The 20,472-nt window shown below is 39.1% G+C and overlaps 1 long non-coding RNA gene across 4 annotated transcripts; it reads left to right on the top strand.

Annotated features, from left to right (window-relative positions):
* Nucleotides 1-1,049: 1,049 nt before the first annotated feature.
* Nucleotides 1,050-6,185, top strand: LOC110912564. 4 transcript variants are annotated; one of them, XR_004891296.1, is made up of 9 exons: nt 1,053-1,469; nt 1,687-1,771; nt 2,077-2,764; nt 2,838-3,684; nt 4,059-4,182; nt 4,272-4,722; nt 4,838-4,958; nt 5,056-5,161; nt 5,454-6,185. It is a non-coding gene; the product is annotated as an uncharacterized LOC110912564 (long non-coding RNA). The 4 variants fall into 4 exon arrangements; XR_004891298.1 differs by having other exon boundaries at nt 1,055-1,469; nt 2,320-2,764; XR_004891295.1 differs by having other exon boundaries at nt 1,052-1,469; nt 2,077-3,684.
* Nucleotides 6,186-20,472: the final 14,287 nt, after the last annotated feature.

Here is a 20,472-nt window from a genome sequence, read left to right as displayed (position 1 = left end):
TTTCATTTTTATATGCTCTTCTAAAAGTTACGAGAAATGATCATTTGTTCCCAGCATTTGTTTATTTATATTGACACTAAGTTAAGTGATGATGATTGTCCATATGTTCTAATTTAGTGAAGTTCAGCCTGTCATTTGGAAATATGGTCCATTGTCAAGCATACAAGCAGATCAATATCATAAAAAGTTTTTTATTATTATTTGGTCCCCCCAAATCAAGTATTAAAAATAAAGTGTATAACCTCTCTCGTGTGACATTCTTTTGCATTGGTTCCCGAATTATAAAAAGGGAAATTTAAAGACTCGTTAATAATAATAATAATAATAATAATAATAGTAATAATAATAATAATTATAATTATAATTATAATAAAATAATAATAATGATATGAATAATATATAGATAATAATTTGATTTAATTTAATATCTATCTATTATACTAAAGTAAAATAATGTTGACCATTTGACCATGATGTGGCAATGGTCTTTGGCCAGATAATTGGATATGGAAACCCAATCAATTCTCAATCAATCAATTAGAAATCTTCTCCAATACGCCGTCTCTTCAATCAATCCTTAGAACCCTAATTTCAATCTCATATATCTTGCCTATTCCATCGCTCCATCTCTAACTGCAATTGCATAAGAACTTAAGAAATCCATGGATCTCAAGCATAAGAACTCTCTACAGGTATGTTTTCTTTGATGTTTATGTAATCCGGTATTTGTCATTTTCCGCCTAAAATTGTTTACGTACACGACAACCTAAGGTCCGGTCCATATCCATTCGTTTCTTAGATGAATCACAATTCACGTTTGCAAACCCTAGCGCCCCCAATCTTCACTTGTCGAAATTCTCTGTTTAAGGTATTGAAGGTAGGGCTCAAAAGTTTCAGATTAGAAGGTAAACATCATGAAACTCCAAACACCTTTTTTGGATTTCTGAATTTTAGTTGTTTGTTTTTTATTTATGTGCGGCATGTTTCATTTTTTACTTAGGTTTTTGTGTTTGCTTATTTGTTTAATGTTTGATCTAGAATTTGAGAAGAGGTTTGTAAGAATTTATTAGGAATGAGATACATCATTTGCTTTTGAATATGTATTGGTTTATATGAAATTTGGGTTTATATAACAGTGAGTTTGAATCGATTATTGAATTATTGACTGTGATAATGAGTTGAATTTAGTCATTCTCTTTATCTATTTAAGTGATTATATTATGCTTTGTTGATATTTGTACAGTTTGTAAGTGTTCAAACTGGATTTGTGCTTTTAGATACAAGAGATTTGCAACCCAATTAGCAACGAGTACTGGTCTATAGGGTTTATAATTTATAAAGAAGGATTTCTGGAAATGGTGAAAAGCAAAACCAAATTGAAGCTCATTGTTTGCTTGACATTTGAGATCCGGAGTGAAATAATTGTCGGGATTCGGAGTGAAATAATGGGATTCAGAGTTGTCATTAAGGTATTATGTTTGTGTATTAGAAATTTTGTGACTCGTGCGTTTTGCACTGTTTTAATCTACCCTTTTAGTGCAACTAATAATACTAGAAAGTGTAGAAAGAACACTCTAATTTAATTGGCAGAATTAAAGTTGGTTTAATATATTTCATGATTGATGCATATTCTTTGATTTTACAAAACTTTGTTCATTTTGTTATACATTTGTGTGTGTTTTGTAGTGAGACTTCAACTGAGGATGGTATTGAGAAAACTTAGTTTAATTGCTTTTTTTACGTGGATGACAATCTTACTATACAAAGGAAGGTACATCTTTATTTTAATCACTATGGTCCAATATGCTCCTTTAAATATCACTTTCTTTATGAAAGTATGGTAGAGCATTATAATCTTTTTTACTAAAACGGTCTGCTACAGAATTTTGATGTGGAAATTGTCGACTGTTTGACACCATTTTCTGGAAATAAAAAGAAATTAAAAGGAAGCCAGAGCTTGGAAAATGGTTTAAAGAATGATAATTTTTCATCTAAAAATAGAACATATATGTGTCGACATTAGAAGATCTTAAAAACAGTAATGGAAATGTGAGAGACGTTTAAAATTTTCTTTAGATAACTTGATGCTGAACTTGAAGTTGGAGATAACATGGCGTTTAAGGAGAAGCCTTTGGCGACAAACCAAAAGTCTATAGAGTTATTGAAAAAGACACTATAGAAAGTGATGTTTTGTCGAAAGAGAGACTTGAAAAGAAAGGTCCAACCATCTTTGTTAGTAGTGGGTCCAGTGGGCCCGGGCTTGCCTACAACAGAAAATGATGGGCCTGTTTCTGATACGATGTTATAACTTGGTTGCAGTAGTGAATGAAGATTGGGTTTGTTGGGATAGATGTGTGAAATGGAGGCTTTTACCAACTGATGTAAATCCTAGCAGCCTTCTTAGAAGTGGCTCTATAGCATACTTGATATTTCAAACTACCATACTTTGCTATTTTGTTGCAATACTGGGTTTACACATATGTTGTAGATGACCTGGAGGTCGTAAAAAGGGTTGTGTACCACTTAAAATGGAATTGGGTGGAAAATACAGATTTTTATACGTGTTAAAGAAGAGCAGGCAGATTACCATGACAACAAATTCAAAGGTTTGTAGCTATCGGTTGTTTACTGTCCTGAGTGAAATGCTTGACCAATATCTTTGAATTAAGGAGTGTTTGATATTTAGCATCATGTATGCAATGCTTTTGTTACCGAAGAGATGCAGAAGCATAAGTTTATCGACTTCATTGTGCAATTGATGGAAGTAAGAATTTAGTCTACTTTATTTATTATTACCTTTAGCTGAACCTTTTTAATTTTTAAACTGACTGTGAAAGGTAACCATGAACTGAACACCCCTACTTCAAAAGAACGGTTTACTTTGAGATATGACACAGAAAGTGGAGCGTTGCTAACTGAGTTCACCATTTGGGTCTAACATGATGGTAAAGTTTTGAGATATGATTAACAACCTACTTTCTTTAATTTTTTTTATGCTGTTGTAGTTGAAATTGTCATTACTTTTTAAGAGTTATTTGGTGTTTTGTATATTTGGCCATTATCCCGTTATCAAAATTTTCAGGCCAACAAGGATATAAAGATATAACTGCACAAATCATACAAGCAACCATTGTTGGAGATATTATTCTTGCATTAACTAATGCTAATACAAACTATGCCACAGGTTTATATTATTATTCTAATTACGTGTTTAGAAATTTAAGCCTACTTAACTTTTTCTTATATTAATAGCTTATTGCACTGGGCTTTTATAGAATCCAACACTATATTCTATAAAAAAAATGGACACCCAATTAAAGGCTGGCTTAAAAGATGCAAATTAAAGGCTATTATGCACATACCAAACTTGGTCATGGCTCTAGATCAGTTGGTAATATGTAGCAGACTATTTATGTGACATGAAATAGATTCATACTAAAAACATGTTTAACTTTTATTTGGTGTATCTATTCAAATTTATGTCTCCTCACTCATATTCTCTTTTTTTTGTGTTTTGATGTTCTAACAGTTCGGTGGCTGACTTTGTGTCATGCGTTTATGCATATCGGTTGTTTGTTCCGTTCTTCTTTGCACATACTACATTTTAATTTATGGGAGGGTGAAATTTAAAGGTGGCAAGAATTGGGTTTTGGTCTTCAGGTGGCAACAATTTGGGTGTTTTGGGTTAGTTGCTTCTGTTAGTTCTTGGTAGATACTTATTTATTTTTTTTTTGGCGGTTCTAAGATGTTGGGGGATACTGCGTTAGCTTTCAGCAGATATATTTTGAGGTTATGGGCTTCTATTAGGGGGTTAAATTTTTCTAGCTTCTCTGGTCCATTGCTGGTGTACGACAACCTCTTTATAGGCCCTGGTAGTTTTTTTGTTATTTTGGTACCCTTATCGGGATTTTGGGCCATATAAGTTTGCCCACTTTCGTTCTCCCAAAAATTAACTAATTATTACCACTAACGGGAATTAATATTAGGGGTTTAGCCTAAATTTAGGGTTTTGTGGAGCCTATTGTTGCGATCTGGCCATTTTCTTTTTTTGTTCTTAGGTGAACTTTGAGGAGGTTAAGGAAGAGCTTAATCTGGTTCCATCGGTTCCTCAAAAGTCTCTTGCTCACCAGAAATACGAAAATATGCTGATGTGGTTAAAGCTTCTGTTAATGAACATATTAAGTGAGGTTCTATTTTTAGTTTTCTTTTTCATTTGATGATTGAAGTGTACAGTACAGGTTTTTAGTGTTAGTTAATGTAAATGTATGCAGTTGAACCCTATATCATTATAGTTGAGACTTGATTCATTCAATGGGTGCCAAACTCATCTATTTCCAATTCCACCAGAAAGCACCAGTTTGTATCAGCAGTTTAGCACCTTCACGGGCTTCAAGTATGTGTGTTCCTACACTTATTCTTACATTATTTGTGTAATCATTTTCTATTCATGGCTATCTGAAGTGCCTATTTTTTTACTGAATATGTTTCTGTAATGTTTATTTTTATGTATGTATTTATTTCGTTGTACCTTTTATGATTGAGACGCTTTCGGACCCACCGTTGATTGAGATGTAACACATAGGAGGATAGAGTGCTCTAAGAGGTTCAAAAGCTTCAGAATGTGGGGGACCAATATATCACCCACTCTGAAGGCGAATATACATAAGAAAGGTGGGAGGTTTATTGGTACTCCAAGGACTGACACTACCACTCCCATGACAGGTAAAAGTGGTAAAAGTCGGTGAGGGGATAACCATTGCTGACCTGCATAGGTTAAATAAAAAAATAAATCTGCTGTTAATGTGAAATGGTTGATGAAGTGTTTTATCTACTTCAGACGAGCAATTGCAGGGTGCGACGGGGGATGAAGACGAGTCTGCGGTACATATCACAAACAGAAAGCAAGCGGAAGTTGTACCCAAGAGAATATTCTTGAATGTTGCTAAACCAAGCTCCAAGTAAGTTCTATATTTTAATTTAATGTTTTTTAATCGATTTTGTGTTTAACCATTTTCAACTGGTTCATGTTTTATGTGGTAAAAATATGATATATAGGTTTGTAAACGAGCTGAGCTGCAATTGAGTTACTTGAGATTGGCCTTGAATCGAGCCGAGCATATTTAATAAACAAGCGCGAGCTACGCTTATGGAGCTTGACTAGGTTCGCAAGCATGCTTGAGTCTATTATATATATATATATATTTTTCTATGTTTTTCTTTCAACTATAGAAAACAAGTAGTGTTAAATATATACATGTTTGAAAAATTAATGTTAATATATACATCTTTGAAGTAGCTTTAAATATATACATGTTTGAACATCTATTTATCTCTGATTGCAGGTGCCCGCTTTTTTAGAAGTTTTGATTTCACGCCTTAGTTCATCGCTTCATTACTTGCTTGGGTTATAGAAATATATACAAGTTTGAACAACTACTTATTTCTGTTTGCAGATGTGTGCTTTTTTAAAAGTTTTGCTTTCACACCTTAGTTCATCACTTCATGACTTGCTTGGGTTATAGAATTTTAAGTTTTGAAGTTGCAATGCTCTTATCTAGCTCCAAGCTGTTCAAGTCCCATCATATTTCTATCTAATATAGGGCGATGACATTGAGATAACACCAGATTGGATATTTAACCAGAGTTTCGCTGCATCTAGGCCAGATGCTGCTACATCAAGTAGTGTGGATGCTAGATGATCTCATGGGGATGGAAGTTAGATTCTCATACTTACGAGTTTTTTCATACTTTTGGAAACATTAGATGGGGAATATTAACATTGTTATGGTCAGACACGACTCATTGGGTTGTTGAGTCACTATGTTTTTTAACGATGATAAAGTGGTTTTATGTTGCACACGCGTACAAAGGAAGATGGATGATTTTTGATGATGATAAAGTGGGCGTATCTAAGAATCCTCCAAAAGACATTGCATACCTCTCTTTTATTGGATGATTCAAAGTTGAGTATTTTTATCTTATTCTATGACTTGGATCTTTCTTTTGTCCAAGGTCAATTTGTATACAGAAGAGGGAAACACAAAGATAGTGGAGGGCTCTACTGACTCAACTAGGATCTTATATTTTGTTATGTTAAAAACGGTTGATTGTTGAATGATGTTACCACATTTGTACTAATTTTCAAGATTGCTTGATTACATTTGTACTAATTTATTTGGTTCAAATGCTTAATCATGTATCATGTGGTGGCGTTGATAGCTGAAAGACAAGGTTCTACATGCACTAATTGGGCTTTGTCTTAATTGTTGAGTGTTATGTGGCTTATATCTAAGGCTTGATGCAAAACGACTATCGAGTCGCGGGTCTCACTGGAAGCAACCTCCCTATTCCTACGGGGTAGAGGTAAGGCTGTCTACGTCTTACCCTCCTTGGATCCTACCTAAGTTTTGCTATTGATGGAATTTACTGAGTATGATGACGATGATCATATCATTTCTCATAAACAAAATAATTGAGCTTTTTTTTAAAAGCCATGAAGACTTTGTTTAGATCGACAACACTTTCATCGATTTGGCAGGTTGTTTTACAACATATGAATGGGGTGATGTAACTTAAAGGACGTATGTTACTTGGATAACTTTGATTTCTTTGTTTGTTCGATAGGCTTAGACTTGAAGAACCATGTTATGGATTGATGGATTTGGTGACCACTTAAATAGAAAAAAGGCTATTCTTTTGTTATTAATGTATATTAGAACGTTTACATAAATATAATTTAATATAATTTTAATATTTACATAAATAATAGAACGTTTATTTCATTTCAAGGTTTATGTTAACAGTGGCTTCTCTTAGAACTCATGTACCATGTTCGAGTTTGAAATGGTATGCCCTTATGCCTTAACAATAAACAATGCAATTACTGATGTGCGTGAAGTGTGTTATATTTTAGATGTATATTTAAGCCCCTTTTTACACTTTTAGCCAAGTTTTAAATTTATAAAACACGATATTTACTAACACTAAACACACATATGGGCAAGTGCACCCATCGTGGACGTAGTATAGTGTTGGTAAGATACCGAGGTCGTCCAAGGACACAAGAGCTTTTAATACCGGTTTATCCTCAACGTCTAATCAAATCAAAAAGTGAGAAAAATGTTTTAATCTAAGAAAAATAAAAACTAACTAAATGCTGAAAAATAAAAAAATAAAAACAGATAGACAAGATGAATCACTTGGATCCGACACGTGTGTTAGTATAACCTTTGATTATTTTCGCACTTTTGCACTTGTTTAAGAGATTATCTTAGTTATTGTAGTATGCCCCTCTTTTGAAGGCGACGTTACCCTCAATCCAGTAGTTTGAGTCAGCAAGGATACAATCCTAAAGGGTCGGATTATTGAAAGATAATGAATTAAGTTATTAATGCAAATTGTGGTAGGCCCCGCTTTCGGCGGTGACGTTACCCTCGACTAAGTAGCCTGAGTCAGCAGGGATACAGTCCTAAAAAGCCGGGTTATAGTATTAATAGTAGTTAACTTATGAGGGGGTCAAAGAGTTTGGATCCCCGCCATCCAATACCTATGGGCATTGAAGGAGATCCTACTAAATTTGACCCAGGTCCCAAGCAGGACCTCTAAACGCTGAACAAGGGCAAGACCCTTACCAAACCGTTCCCTTAACCCCCGACCAGGTAGCCAACATACCTCCATATAGACCGTGGAGATATGAATGGTGAAAATCTTTTATTTTATATAGACAGTAAAATAATGCCAAGACACCACGGACAAACGATAAGGAAAGATCACCTTCAACATAAGTAACTAATTATTAAAGTCATTAATACAAAACCAAATAAAAAGTGCAAAAGATTAAAAATAAAAAGTATTATACTAAACACTTGTCTTCACCAAGTGATGTAAGAGACTTAGGCAAACATGGCCTTGATTGTCAAGAACTCTTACCATCAATCTTGGATCCCGAGACGACTCACACACTCTATGATGGACAATGGATGATGGTGGTGGATGATGGTGTTATGGTGGTGGTGGGTGGTGGATGAAGTGTGAGAGAGGTGGTGTGCCAAGGGATGAGATGGAATGAAACCAAGCACCCCTATTTATAGGCTGAACAGAAGGCTGGGCACGGCCCCGTGTCCGCTGGACACGCCCCCGTGCCCGTCTGACATTCTCTCTCTTCATTAATTGTAATTCGCAATTACAATTAATGCGCCTGCTGTACTTTCACCACGCCCCCGTGCCCGCTGGACACGGCCCCGTGGTGGGCAATGGAAGCTTCTACTGGTTTGTCTTTTCTGCTGCTTCTTGGGCACGGCCCCGTGTTCGCTGGACACGGGGCGTGTTCAGTCTTCTGTTTTCTCTTCTTTGCCTTGGGAGGTGCTGTTGAGGATCCGGGCAGTCTACTTTTATCCCTTTTCTTGTATTTATGCTAGAATTAGTTGTCTTTTTGCTTCTTTTGTGATTTTGAGCTCATTTCATCCTGAAAATACAAAAGGAAGACAAAAACACTCTTTTTCCAACATTAGTACTTAAAAAGGGTTAGTTTTATGCCTTAATTGATGTGATTTATATGTTGCATTTTACACATATCAAATACCCCCACACTTGAACTTTTGCTTGTCCTCAAGCAAAACTCTTTAAATGTGGCTTACACTCCCAAATGGAATAGGTAGAAGAGAAAGTTTTTAGCTTGTCCTAGAGTGTCGGGAATCCAAGGTCTTTGTAAGTTTTATTTTTATTTATTTACAATCATATTCGTTATGATTTATTTTAAACGTTTCATAAGATAAATTACTTATTCGGGCATAGCATGCCTTATTAAAATTCCATTTATATACAAGTTCACATACCTCACGGGGGATCACTCAACACTCGGCCGAAGGTGTAATTTTTAGTGACTCACTCGAGAGCGGCATGGAACTTACGCCTCCCATAGGCTTGCCAAGCAATCAATCCTCCTCCTTTTTAACTTTTTACCTTTGTAAATATCAAGAGGACTTTTGGGGTGAAGGGTTAGGCTTGGGTTAAAGGTGGGTGGTTTGGGTTAGTGGTTAGTAAAAGGGCGAAAATTGTAAAAAGCGTCGGTTTTCATGACATACCTTGTTTTTAGTGATTTTTTTTTGAAGTATTTCTCCAAACAAGCTTTTATATAGCTTTTGTTTGTTTTTGACTTCATCATCATTTTTTTTTTCACATAAACAGGCGAGTTTACGAAAAACCGAGCTTGTTACTAAAATAAAGGGTAAAAAAATAAAAAAGGGTTTTTGGTGGGTAAAAAGAGTTTTGGGGTAATGAAATGAAAGGTTTAGGCTCAAAGGGGCTATCTAGGGGGATTTTGGGTAGGTGGTAAAAAAAATGAAAAATAATGGTTTAGAAAGAAAAATATGGTTAGTCCTAATGCCTCCATCACTTACTTACTTGGATTTAAGTTGGTAAGGACCGGGAATGTATCGTCGTGGCAAGTTCTAGAGTGGTAAAAACCAAGCGGCTATTCACACAAGAAACGAAAAATGAGCATTTAGTCTAAATATGTATATTTTTATGCTCAATAAAGGCTCAAAACTCACTTTTGTGGGAATGGGTTTTTAGTGTGATCAAGTATATATAATCGAATTTTTAACTAGACTTGTTATGCCGTTTCGTAATTTTCTTATGTTGGTTCTTTGTTATCACGACGCTATCGGTTGTAAATTTGTAAAAATATAACCTTTTTAGAACTTGTTATTCCCAACTTAAACTAAGATAAGCAAATGATAAAAAAAAATGAAAAAGTTTTTTGAAAAAAATTTGGGGTGTTTAGCGGTTCCAATAGAGTTTTGTGTAAGGCTTGTATTTAGGATTTGCAAAATTCAAGGTTTTAGCATCCCCCCACACTTAAATTACACATTGTCTTCAATGTGTCCAAAAATAAGGTTTTTGGTTGATTAGAATGTGTAAAAGTAGGTTAAAAAGCAAAGATTTATGTTACTGGCATCCTGGACACGGCCCCGTGGTGACCGGGCATGGCCCCGTGGTCAAGTGCCAGTAACGAAAATTAGAGAATTAAAACAGAAGCCTGGACACGGGGGCGTGTCCGCTGAACACGGCCCGTGTCCAGTTACCTGAACTGGGTGTTTTTCTGCAGGGGGCTCAGCACGGGGGCGTGTTGGTTGGGCACGGCCCGTGTTGAGCCTTCTGTGATGGAGATTTGTGTCGGGTTGCTCTGTTCTTTGTGCATGGGTCCATTTTTCTCGTTCCCCTTTTTCATCCATTACCACCATGAGTGTGTTTTATTCGCTAAACAACCACCAATCTTAAAAACCATCATAACATTGCAAACATAGAGAGATATTACATAAAGTTAAAGATGAAAGTACATAAATATTAAACCATGGAGTTCTAGCCCTATGTTTTATTCTAATATAGCAAAATTTCCAAGAAGCTACTAATCTTGGTTAGATAAGGCTTTTTAGAACTCCTTTTTTTTTCGGGCGTGGTCCTCCTCATATATCGGCGAGCCACTCCTCTACCTCCCTTGGAAGGAGAAAAGAGGGCTCATTTGCATTAGTTTGAGGAGTTTCGACTTCCGCTGGAATTTCTTGTGGGTGTTCCATGGGAGGTTCTGCGGGAAAGTCGTCCCAACCGGTAGGGTTGTTAACCCCGAGTGCCAAGTTCCAGTCCTGTTGTGGAAGGACTGGCTCCATAGGAGGTGCTACAAGAATGTTTAACCTTTGGTGCAAAAGGTTAATTTCTTGGAAGCTACTTTCAAGTCCCATTGTAAGATCGTTAATACGGTCAATAAGGACCTCCTCTACTGACGTCATTTCGTCGAGAGCTTCCCTCAATGCTATCACATAGTGCACAAGTGTAGCTTCAACGGAGGGCCTTCTTTCTCTTCTGCTGTTTGAGGAATGAACGGATGATGTCTCGCTGTTTTCACTCGCCATTCTACGAAAAATAAACCAAAAGTAGTTTATATGTGTCACACCCTGGCTTTGCGGAAGCGTGGTTAATTTGGTGTGACTTCTTAATACCATAGCTTAATCATAACAAAGCTATATGAATTAAAAACATGCAAGAGTCATCCATTAAGTTTAAAACCAAATATACCATAACATTGTTTTAACGGGAAACTGCCTAATAACCATAACCTTGTTCAACAAACATTACAACTTAAACATAACATAAACACAGTTTAAGGACTGTGACTTGTCCAGGAAAGAGTCACATTCCCTAAACCCCGGATGACCTTGGAAACTAATGCAGCGGGAAAACGCGCCATACCGTGCCAGATCTTTTAATTCCCTGAAATACATGTAAGTTGAAAAATCAACAATAATGTTGAGCGAGTTCATGTGTAAGTGAGTAAATAAACCTTTGTCTTTATCAAAAATCCTGGTATGTAGCAAATAAGGAAAAAGAGATCACCAATGGTTTGCAAGGCCATTGATATGTGTGAAGTGCAAGTAGGAAGACTCAAACCTAGCGGATTTATGCGTCGGGCACTAAGTCACCCCGAGGTCCGTTATGCTGGACCTGGGGCTGGGCTCGCTACACCCAGATAGATCTACCGCTCCTGTCCCTCGGTCCTACCATGAGGATTAATGGCCTCAAGTTTCCGCCTACCCACTCACATGATCTAAGTAGTAAACCTCCTTACGCTAACCATACCATGTATAAAGTAATCATAAACATTGTAACATGTATTTCACCCCCGCAGTTTAGAAAACTGAAAACAGTTAAGAGAAAAGGGGGACATGAACTCACAGTCAGTGCGTCGATATACCAAGTACTCCAAATGTCAGGCAGCTGTGCAACGACCTACATGTGCTAGTTCTATTAGACGGATGGCCGTGCCTTAGCTTTATAGTTTAAGTTTTTGGGAAATAGTTAGACAACTATTTCGTGTTTATATTTTGCATGTACTTGGTAGTTAATCTCCTTCCCAAGGATGGGGGATTTAATACATGTGCGTTTGTATTATTTCATTAAGTCCCACTTAATATATTTTTACTTCTACTTCCAAAATATAAATATTTTTCTCAAAAATATTATACTTTCACTTCACATAATACTTCCAAAATAATGCGTTGACAAAATACGCGTTCATGAATATTTCCGTATAATGCGTAAGTTACGTTTTAACGATTAAGTGGTAATAATGATTACCGGTGTAACTTATATGTTTGTCGTGTAAGCGTTTGTATTATTTTGGAGCTGTTATCGTTCGAAATATTATTTTTACTCTAAAAATAATATTTATGTATTTTCACAAAATAATCATAAACAGTGTGGTGAAAAATATATTTACTAAGTATATATTTATCACGTTTAGTTTTGTGAAAATCCCACCTCCGAATATTTGTAAATAAAGTCGTGGCGAAATATATTTTGAAAACATATCAAAAATAGTTCTAACACTTGTAAATAATTCTAAGTGTTAGGTTTTAGAAAAATTTTGCCAGAGTTTCCTCTGTAACTGGAGGTGGCCACGCTTTCAAGCGTATCATTTTCTTTTACAAAATCATTTCAACACTTCTTTAATCAATCAATCAATTTCCAACACATCAAACTAGTCGATAAGTATGTAAATCGCATAATCACATGAACTTGTGGTTTTTCCGAAAACTATAGTGTAGATCCCGTTATATTTTGTGGATCTATGTGTAAAATAACTAAATCTTGTAAAAACCTCGTCTTTAGAATAAATCTATCTTTACATCTTCCCGTCATCTTTTACAAAAGTTGTTATTTTGCCGGATCTTTCATTTCACAAGTGTTTATACACTTGTGGTTTGCAAAAATCATATTTGTTAGTGTGTCATCCGACTTTTATAAAACATGATTTTCTCGACACTTGGTTCTACGAAAATACCACTTGTACATACGTAGATCCGCTAGTTTTAAATACTATTTTGCAAGTAAAAATACTTTTACACAAGTTCATGTTTCTCGTGTGGTAGAGTTTCACCTTTTAACCCTTGTGCCGATGGAAACAAGCTTATGTCAAGATTTATGATCTTAACAAAGTCGGGTTAAACGATGATCCGAGCTACCACAACGTAGATCGGGCCTAAATAATCACCACTTTCAAATACTACAACTTTTACACAAGTATTAAGCTTTTATCCAACAATATTCATGTTTTAGTAGACTTTAAAGATTCAAAACGCAAGTTTCCGCATTTTATCCGTTACAAATCTTATTAACCACCTTAGATTAGTTCGAAAATGAGTTCTAAGTGTTATACCTCTAGCTCGGGGCTAGGGAAGATTCTAGGCGAAAAGGTGGTGGATAAAAGCAAGATAGCGAGGTCCTACCACTTCCGTTTGCTCCAAGACTCCTAATGCGTGACCTTGAACACTTGTATGATGTTGGAATGGATGGATCAAAAGCCGAAAATGGTGGGGTGACAAGGGGAGTGTTCGGCCGTAGCTATGGAGGCAAGAGAGAGAGAGTTTTTGGTGTTGGTTTGTGAAGTGTAAGAACTCTTGAGTTTAGGCAAGGTATTTATAGACAAAATCAAGATCATCGTCCAATGGATTATATGTCCCCTTGATATTAGGCAACACAATTAAAATAATCAAACTTTGTACCCTTGTTGTCTCCTCTAGTTTGGCCGATCTCAATGGGGGGGGGGGTCTTGGTTCGATTTCAAGTGGATAGTTAGAGTTTAGTTACTTTAAACCAAGTTAGATTAGGAGTTAACTTAGTTAGTCACATGTTGTGCTTTAATGCGGGTGTTAGGGTATTCAGGCACCCTAACTTGGCTCAGAAAAAGACCAATAATATTTTTGGCAATATTTTTATGTTCCGGGTATAGTCCGGTTGTTCGGTTGGATAGAAATCCGTTAAAGTGCTTAAGTAAGCTTTTAAGCGTCGTTAATAATATTTTTAGTGACACAACTTATTCTGCAAAGTGTCAGGAATATTTCCTCATGTTTTGGCACTTTATTAGTTAGCCAGAAGCTAGTATGTTAAATAAAGTGCTGTGTTTTGTGCTTAGCGTACGTTTTAGGCACATCCAATCATCATATCTTATTCCTAGAGACGCAGTTCTACAACCCTTGTATCCCTACACTCACTATGGGTGTAGTAAAATACTTCTGGCTCATACAGGCCTTAGAGGCAGTTTCTGCCTGATGCTGGCTTTATCAGCATGTTCAATAGGTTATCCGTTCATGGTGCTACTGTGCTTTTGTGCATCATGTTTGTCACTAAAGTTCAACATGTAAATAATGTAGTGACGGCATGTAAAGTATGATGCAGGAATATACAAGTATCAGAAATCAAGTAGCAGTTCATCAGCAATTTCAGTTAAGCACAGTAATTAAGCAGTAATTAATTATTAATTTAATCGTACGGATACCTGGTTTAGTGAGGGTTGTCACATTCTCCCCCCGTTAGAAAAATTTCGTCCTGAAATTTTAAGTTCTGCTTGAAGAAGCAGGGTTCTTGGGAAATAAGTGGGGGTATTTCGTTTTCATTTGGTTCTCACGCTCCCAGGTGAACTCAGGACCATGGCAGGCATTCCAACGAACTTTGACGAGCTTGACACTGCTCCGGTGGGTCTCGTTTACTTTCCAATCCGTGACCTCAACGGGTTCTTCAACGAAGTGGAGCGTATCGTCAACATGAATTTCGTTGGTAGGAATGGCAACGGTATCTTGCGTTGGACTTCTCTTCAGGTTGGATACATGAAATGTATCGTGAACACCATTCAGTTCGGCAGGTAGGTCCAACTTGTATGCTACGGTCTCTATTCTTTCCAAAATCTTGAAAGGACCAATGTAGCGCGGATTCAACTTCCCACGCTTCCCAAAGCGTGCCACCCCCTTCCAGGGTGATACCTTCAACAAAACCATATCTCCAATCTCGAACTCTTGAGGTTTCCTGTTTCGATCTGCGTAGGATTTCTGCCGGTCACGAGCCGCGCTGATGCAGTCTCGGATCTGTGCGATCTTGTCGGTGGTTTCCTGGACTACTTCAGGACCAACCAAATGTCTATCACCGGCGACAGACCAACAGAGCGGTGATCTGCACTTGCGCCCATATAAAGCTTCGAATGGCGCGGCACCAATACTGGTGTGGTAGCTGTTGTTGTATGAGAACTCAACCAAAGGCAAATGCTTATCCCAGCTACCGCCCAAATCCATCACACATGCTCTCAGCATATCTTCTAGTGTCTGTATCGTCCGCTCGCTTTGGCCGTCGGTCTGCGGGTGAAAAGCAGTGCTCAGATTCAACTTTGAGCCAAAAGCTTCCTAGAATGATTGCCATATCCTTGACACGAACCTTCCGTCTCTATCAGAGATGATCGAGAGAGGTATTCCATGGCGTGTAACAATCTCTCTCATGTAAATATTTTAGCCAATTTGCTTGTATTATCTTTCTCGCGGATAGGTAAGAAGTGTGCTAACTTTGTTATTCGATCCACTATCACCCAGATAGTGTCATGGCCTCTTGGCGTTCTTGGCAATTTTGTAATAAAATCCATGGAGATTTGTTCCCACTTCCACTTGGGAACCTCTGGTTGTTGCAGAAGTCCTGAAGGCTTCTGGTATTCTGCCTTAACCTTGGCGCATGTTAAACACTTGCTCACATAAACAGCAACATTGCCTTTCATCCTAGGCCACCAATAGTAATCTTTAAGATCTTGGTACATCTTATCCGCGCCAGGATGGATAGAGTACCGCGACTTGTGAGCTTCATTGAAAATAACCTTCCCTAGGTCACCAAACAAGGGAACCCACATCCTTTTCTCAAAACATAACGTTCCTTCCTTGTTTGGTACCAATAACTTCTCCATCCCACGGAGATACTCTTCTGCAAGGTTTCTTTCCTTGAGAGCTTCTTTCTGCGCTGTACGAATGCGCGAGGAAAGATCGGTTTTGGATAATCATCTCCAAAGCTCTAACCCTTATGGGCTTGATTCTCTCTTTTCGACTTAGGGCATCGGCGACCACATTCGCCTTCCCTGGATGATACTTAATCTCGCAGTCGTAATCATTCAACAGTTCTACCCATCGTCTTTGCCTCATATTCAACTCCTTCTGGTTGAATATATGTTGGAGGCTCTTGTGATCTGTGAAGATTGTGCACTTCGTACCATAAAGGTAGTGTCTCCAGATCTTTAAAGCAAAAACTACTGCGCCGAGTTCCAAATCATGTGTGGTATAGTTCTTTTCGTGTACTTTCAGCTGTCGCGATGCGTAGGCAATAACCTTTTGGCGTTGCATCAACACACAACCCAATCCTTGACGCGATGCGTCGCAGTATACCACAAAATCATCTGTACCTTCCGGTAGAGCTAAGATTGGCGCGTTGCAAAGCTTATCCTTCAATATCTGAAATGCTTCCTCCTGTTTGATTCCCCAATCAAACTTCTTGTCCTTCTGCGTGAGGAGCGTCAATGGTTGAGCGGTCTTTGAAAAGTTCTCAATGAACCTTCGATAATAGCCAGCCAAACCCAGGAATTGTCGAATCTCGGTTGGCGTTTTTTTTTGGCGTTTCCCAATCCTTGATCGCCTCGATCTTGGTTGGATCCACGTGGATTCCATCTCCGCTTACCACGTGCCCAAGGAATTGCACCTCTCGTAGCCAAAACTCACACTTAGAGAACTTGGCGTACAACTGTTCTTTCTTCAGCAGCTCCAGAATGGCTCTAAGATGCTGCTCGTGCTCAGCCTTCGTCTTTGAATAAATCAAAATATCATCGATGAATACAATCACGAACTTATCCAGGTACGGCTTGCAAACTCGATTCATCAAATCCATGAACACTGCAGGTGCGTTTGTCAATCCAAATGGCATAACGAGAAACTCGTAGTGTCGGGTTCTGAAGGCTGTCTTTGGGATACTCTCTTCCTGTATCCGTAGCTGATGGTATCCAGATCGAAGATCGATCTTTGAATAAAAGCTTGAACCTTGTAGTTGGTCAAACAGATCATCGATTCTTGGCAGGGGATACCTATTCTTGATTGTCAGCTTGTTCAACTCTCTGTAGTCAATGCACATACGGAAACTACCATCCTTCTTCTTTACAAACAAAACTGGAGCTCCCCAAGGCGAGAAGCTCGGTCGGATAAATCCCTTGTCTAGCAACTCTTGAAGTTGCGTCGACAATTCCTGCATCTCGGACGGAGCAAGTCTGTAGGGTGCCTTAGCCACAGGCGCGGCGCCTGGAACTAAGTCAATGCGAAATTCCACTTGTCTCTGAGGCGGCAAGCCAGGCAAATCTTCTGGGAAGACTTCTGGATATTCCCTCACGACAGGGATGTCTTCGATCTTTGGCTCAGCAGCCTTCTTATCTACAATGTGTGCCAGAAAGGCAGCACATCCCTTCTGCAAACACTTTCTTGCCTTCAGGCAGCTAATAATCCTCAACGGCGTCTCACGCTTCTCTCCGTGAACAACAATGGTCTCACCATCATTGGTCGGGATACGAACAACCTTCTCATGACAAACTATCTCGGCCTTGTTACTCGATAACCAATCCATCCCTACTACCACGTCGAAGCTTCCCAACTGGACTGGTAGTAGATCTAGAGCGAACTCACGCTCTCTCAATTCGATTACGCACCCTCGAATCACTTCATTAGCTTCTACTAACTTCCCATTTGCTAATTTGCTCGAGTACGGAATATCTAACTTACTAGCGGTTAAACCAAGCATGATCGGCACCAGTATCAAACAAAATAGATGCAAAAGTTTTGGTTGTTAAAGAACGTACCAGTAATCACGCCTGGATCCTGGCATGCTTCACAAACTCCGATGTTGGGTGTTCTTTCACGGTCTTGTTTCAACTTCGGGCATTCTCTCTTAAGATGTCCAATGTCCCCACAATGGAAGCATCCTAGCACTCGGCCATTTCCTTTCCTGCTTCCACCTTGAGCGTTGTTACGGTTTTCTCCTTGTCTGGGACTCTTCATCCCACAACCATCCTTGTTGTGCCCTTTTCTCCCGCACCTAGGCTTCCGACATCCACATTCATGGTGATACTTGCACCCAGCACGTCTTGCTTTAGTTTCTAAGTAAATCTTATCATTGGCATGTCTGTTGTTAGGGCAATCTTTCTTGAAATGCCCTTTGTCTCCGCAGTCAAAACAACCTCGAATAGATCTTTGTTCATCATTATTTGTTCGGGTATCTTCGGTAAGCTTCCTTTTGTTCTTTCCAGACGACTCTACCTGAGTCTCCTTATCAGGGTTTGCAAGTTTTTCTAGTCTAATGGCTTCCGTAACGAGTGCCAAACCCATCTTGCTTGCAGCAATAGTTGTTGGTGGCGTAGATGCTGCCATCAAGCTCAAGACTTGTGGTGCCAGTTCCCAAATGAACTGTCCCAATTTCCTCATTTCTGGTTCCGCTAAGTGGGGAACAACTCGTGCCAAGTCATGAAGTCTTTGCATGTATCCCAGCATTTTTGGACCTTCCATCATCAGGCTCTGGAATTCCCCTTCCAACTTCTGGGTTTTCGCTTGGGAGCAATACTTCTTATGCATCATTCCCTTCAGTTCATCCCATGATAATGCATATGCTGCGGTTTCACCCTTTATTTGAATCTGAAGGTTCCACCATAGTCGAGCTCCATCTTGAAACAACTCAAAAACGTATAGGACTTGTTGTTCTGGCGTACAACCACTCATTCGAAAGATGGAATCCATACTTTCAATCCATTTCACAAAAGCTATGGCACCTCCAGTGCCGTCGAACTTCGGAGGCTTGTAGTTGAGGAAGTGCCAGTAGGAACAACCGTTATCTTCTGAGGTGCCTCTGTTAGGTTCGGAGCGTAGGGCCTCGTGCTGTGATATAGCTGCAGCAATTATCTCTTGAAGTTCCGCCTCTGAGGTGAGCATGCGCATTTCGCGTCTTGGTGGCATCTTCTAAAAGATGTTTCACGTAGGTTAGGTCGTAGCAGGTAAAATGTACGTATGTATTCAACAATATCAGCACATAACATCTCATGCTATCAATAAATCAGTCACATAACATCTCATGTCATAGAACATAAACCATAGATCAAACATCACAAGTGATGAGAATACTGCGATTGCATTGCCATAAATCGAGACCAGAATGTAAGGTTTACAGGTACCCAACTATATCGTACAACATTAATGACTTATTAGGGGACGACCCTAGGCAAGTCGTGCAATCGCTGGACATGTTCAGGAATCTCTGGTTCGTCCATTTTCAAATTCCAGGACCCTATCTCAAGCTTCTGAATTCCAGTCTTAGAACCACATTTCTCCTCCATCATTTCCTTTAGCTCATCCCAGCTCTGTGCATAAGCAGCATCTGTGTCAAGGGCCTGAACCTGATGGTCCCACCATGAGAGTGTGCCGTCTAGAAATGACCCCGAGGTAAAGGTATCACTCTGTTGGGGCGAACAGTTAGTCTTTCTTAGAATGGAGTCAATCTCTTCGGACCAATGAACAATTGCAAAGGCGCTTCCTGTTTCGTCGAAGTTCAAAGGCTTGCAGTTCAGGAACTGCTTATAGGTGCGGTCAGGGGGGGTTATTTCCAGTAGTGCCATTGCTGTGCTAAAAGCGGAGAGCTTCATGTCGTGCAATTGCCTGTGAGTTGCGTTTTTGCAGCTCGGCTTCTATCCTTGGCAACATACTGGTGTTTGTCTCACGCCTGGTGTGGCATTCTCTTCTGCCAAAATGGCATGAAGTGGGTTAGACAAATTTCCAATTGTCTATGAGATACATAGCACCATAAGCCATCATGTACTCACCCAATTTTACACATAAATATACTCAATGTGGGGGTGGGGAAATAAATTTTCTGAGCCTTCACATAGGCTTGCCAATTTGGCTGGTTGCTTGAAATAGAATGAACTCGAGGCTTCATCGCCTTGGTCATTCGTGTTCGAGTTATTTCCTGCTACATTGGTTTTCATTAGCTTGACCCGCAGAGTCCACCAGGATTTCTGTGCACTACAAGTCGTTATTACGTGGGCCCCCGTAATAATAAATTGTCTTGCACAGTTACCATAAATTTTCTCTCGTCCAAGCATCAAGGAGCAACAGCAGGTGCATCGGCATGAACCGGGTCATGCTCCAATGCGGTGTTAGGAGCAACGCCTAGCTCAAGGGCCACGGCTGGCTCCGGATCAACCAACTCCATCTCAAAATCAGCTGGATCACCCATCATAGAGGGTTACAGGATCCTCCAAGGGCTGGTCTAGGTGTATGAACTCAAGGTCATGGTCTGGATCAAAACCGGGTGGAAGAACAAGATCACCCTCAATACCGTGATCAAACTCAAAGCTGTGTGCGGGAACCGGTGCAGCTGATGATGCCGTATCAGGGTCGGCGTCGTGTGAATGGTGCTGCACTCCTGGTATATGCTAAAATGCGGATGTCAGGAACTCAAATGAGTCTGGGACAGGGGAATGGGCGTGAGTTTCCCCTGCAGGAGCGTCCGCAAGCAGTAGGCTAATACCAGCAGCAATAGGGCCTCGCCCTCGAATGGGTCCTCTCCTAGTAGATCGTTATCGTCGTC

Source organism: Helianthus annuus, chromosome 4, assembly GCF_002127325.2.
Source record: "Helianthus annuus cultivar XRQ/B chromosome 4, HanXRQr2.0-SUNRISE, whole genome shotgun sequence".
In the NCBI taxonomy this organism is placed as follows: domain Eukaryota; kingdom Viridiplantae; phylum Streptophyta; class Magnoliopsida; order Asterales; family Asteraceae; genus Helianthus; species Helianthus annuus.
The sequence above is the reverse complement of the archived record's forward strand: the minus strand, read 5'-3'. Positions and strand labels throughout refer to the sequence as shown.